The sequence below is a fragment of the Octopus bimaculoides genome, chromosome 2 (assembly GCF_001194135.2).
Source record: "Octopus bimaculoides isolate UCB-OBI-ISO-001 chromosome 2, ASM119413v2, whole genome shotgun sequence".
Lineage (NCBI taxonomy): Eukaryota > Metazoa > Mollusca > Cephalopoda > Octopoda > Octopodidae > Octopus > Octopus bimaculoides.
Window position 1 is genome coordinate 183,590,945 of NC_068982.1, and position 3,914 is coordinate 183,594,858.

Genomic DNA, 3,914 nt, shown 5'->3' on the forward strand with positions numbered 1-3,914 from the left:
ACATATATACATATATATATATACACACACATAAGCACACACAAACACACACATATATATATATATATATATATATATATATATATGTGAGAAAATGGTCCTCGTAGAAGATTCGACTATGCATATTTCATTTGTTCGATCGACTAGACCATCTAGCCGATGAATAAGAGTACAAGTGGCCGGGAATTTTGCAAAGACCTATAACTCTAACTTAATTTTAAGATAGACTCAGAATGATACAGTGTGTATGTGTGACAAGACTGGACATTTAAATTATGACGAAATGGAACATACTTGATCCTGGCATCAGAGACCTGGATGAATCAATGAAAGAAACAATGGAATTACTCTCTTTACATCCAATGTTTTAGTGTTCACTCGAAGAACCCAATGAGCGAGATCTGCGTATGAAACTTCGCGATTATTCCTATATTAGTTTAAATTAACTTTTACCCTTTTTAGCAACTCATATGCCTTTTCTTGTCACCACTATAGTTCTTGTTATCATTATCATCATCACCACCATCATCATCATTATTATTGTTATTGTTATTATTATTGAGTGAGAGAGCAGCGAATGCCATCAAAGTGACACTGGGGTACAAATATACGAAGCCCAATATACCCATCATGGCTACCCGTCTGATAAGAGTACACCAGGCACATGCACCACGGCCATATGTGCACGACATGGTGATCTGATGTCAAGATAAACGGCGCATGACCTTGCAAAGTGGAGCGCAGTTAGAATTCGAGTAGCCCTTCTCGCTCAATAGTTCCCTGAATAAGGGTTGTTTAAGGATGTTGATCAAAGCACCCATGTTTCCTGTGGTGAATTATTCAAACCCCAAAGAACTCCTCTCAACACATAGCTATGACGTTCCCCTACTACTTCTGCTCCTGATCAGAGATGCCCATATTGCTCAACTGGTTATGGGCAAACAAGTGACAGGTAGGTCTGTGGTATTGAGCAGAATATTTGCTGTAGCCCATCTTTTATACTAAGACAAAACAACGTACATGATAACACTTCCAATCAGTTAAGATCAAAAGCAATGAGAGCCATTTCCTGGCATTACATCAGGGCAGAGCAGAATATTTGTTGTAGCCCATCTTTTATACCAAGACAAAACATGTACATCATCATCATCATCATCGTTGTTGTTGTTGTTATTATTATTATATGTTTGGCTTTTGCTTTGCATTTGTGCAAGTTGACTCCAAGTCTCACCAAGGGACCTCAAGAGGCAACAAGCTAGAAGTTCAAGTTGATGTTATGACTAGGGTGCCATATTTTTGGTTTTTAACAGATTATTGTTCTAAAGCCTAGAACAATACTCTGTGCGAAACCAAAAATATCTCAAAACATAAGAAAATTACAAGTTTGTTTTAAAAGTAATTTGATGATAATATGACAGTGTGATCTTAAGGTGACAGTAAAAGGCGTTTGCTATCATGTACATTACAGAGTACTTTTGATGCTTGCAGATTAAAATCTTCATACCATACAATTTTCATTTACCCAGTATAGGTCACATGGCAAATACTTAAGTAGATACTCTGGGAGATTGAACCCCAAACCTCAAGACTGGGAAAAGAACCTTTTAATTAGGTATACATAGTTGTAAGGTAATCACGTATTTATGGTTATGTCAATGAAAATCCATTTATATGTATTAAACAACGGTACAGTCATAGCTGTGTAGTTAATAACTTTGCTTCGCTACCATGTGGTTTCGGGTTCAGCCCCACTTCGCGACTCATTGGGTAAGTTTCTTCTACTATAGCTCCAAGTCGATTAATACCTTGTAAGTAAACTTGGTCAGCGAAAACTGTGTAAAAGTCCGTCATTTATACACACACATATATTTGCTTACCCGGGTGCATGTGAGTGCGTGTGTGCGCGTGTGCAGGTCCCCGTATTTGTCTCCCACTGCTTGACAACCGGTGTTGTTTTGATTGCATTTCCTGTAATTTAGAGGCTCCACATAAAGCGGACAATAGTCTAGGTACTGGGATGGATTTGATTGACTAAATCTTTCGGTTGGTACTCCAACATGGTCACAGTCCAATGAATGAAACAAGTAAAAATCTATAAATAAAAAAGAAAGAAACAAAAGTATATTAGACATATAGGCGCATGCGTGGCTGTGTAGCAAGAAGCTAGTTTCCCAATCACATGGTTTCTGGTTCAATTCCACAACTTGGGAAAGTGTCTTCTACTATAACCTCGGACGCACCAAAGACTTGCGGGTGGATTTCATAGACGGACACTGAAAGAAGCTCGTTGTATATATATATGCGTGTGTGTGTGTGTGTGTGTGTGTGTGTGTGTGTGTGTGTGTGTGTGTGTGTGTGTGTGTGTGCGTGTGTGCATGCGTGTTTGTGTCAGTGTTTGTCCCCCACGGCGGTTTAACCACCGGTGATGGTCTTTACGTACCCGCAACTTATCGGTTCGGCATAAAAAAAACCCATAGAAGAACTATCAGGCTTAAAAGTAAGTACTAGTGTCGATTCGGTCGACTAAAAAAATTATTCACAGCGGTGTCCCAGCTTGGCCGCAGTAGAAGACAAAAAAAAATAATAATAAGAGATATTACAAAGATGAACACAACCTAGTTAACATATTGTATGGTGTGTTACACAATTATTCATGTTCTCGTTTGCTGGATTCACATAAGTGAGTGTTTTATGTAGTTTACTATTAATAGTTCTATGTCACTTCCGATAATAAACGATAACGAGCCGTACGAAAGCCTGAAGGAGGCCGAGATGCTCCAAGCCGGTGGCTTCGCTGTTAATAATTCGTTGTTAATTTGCTGTGAATCAGTGATTATAACACTAATACAATAATAACTACAGCCTGACTAACTATGTTTTAAATATAAATATGAAAGGGAAACAGCCAGACTGTCAAACAGACTAACAACCGTACTGACAGATAAGATAAATAAACAGACATACTGATATAGTACCATAGAACAAGACGGACATTCAGGCAGACGACTAGATAGAAATCTAGACAAACTGGCAGAAAGCCATACAACCACACAGCCATACTACCAGTCAGACAACCAGACAGACAAACAGACGTAGTGGCAGACAGCCATACTACAACACAGCCATACACCCAAACAGACAGACAGACAGCCAGACTGGCCACAGAAGCTCTACAACCAGTCACAGCCGGTTTATTGCAGACACTGATTCGATGAGAAGCAATTAATGCGATGAAAATATCGAATCTTGCCAGACGTGGTGCAAAGAGATAATAGAGGAGGGGTGGGTAGGTGTGATGTGTATGAAGATGAGGGGGAAGGGGTAAAGTGTGGGAGGGAGGCAGGGGTCAGGTGGTTGTGGTGTAGGGGGTGGTGAGCAATATGTATAACAACAAATGAGACAAAAACACAAACATAAATGTTTGCCATGTGTTAAATAAGGCCGCGTATCGCACAAATAAGCTTTATTTAGCAGACGTTCAACTCTGCCACTTCCCTATATCTATCTGCTACCACTACCACCACCATCACCACCACTACCACCACCACCACCAACAACAACAACAACAACAACAACAACAACGACCATTAGTACCACCACCACTTCCATCACCACCACCGCCGCCGCCACCACCACCACCACTATTACCACAACCACTATTACCACCACCACCACCACTATTACCACCACCACAGCCACCATCGACACCACTACAAGCACCGGTACCGACACCACCACTACCACTGTGACAGCCCCACTACCACCATTGCCACCACTGCTACTACTACCATTACTTTTACTATCCAGTACTACCACAACTACAACCATCACAACCATCAACACTGCAAACATCACTACCGCATCTGTACAACCACTATCATCTACTACTACTACTACTACTACTACTACTACTA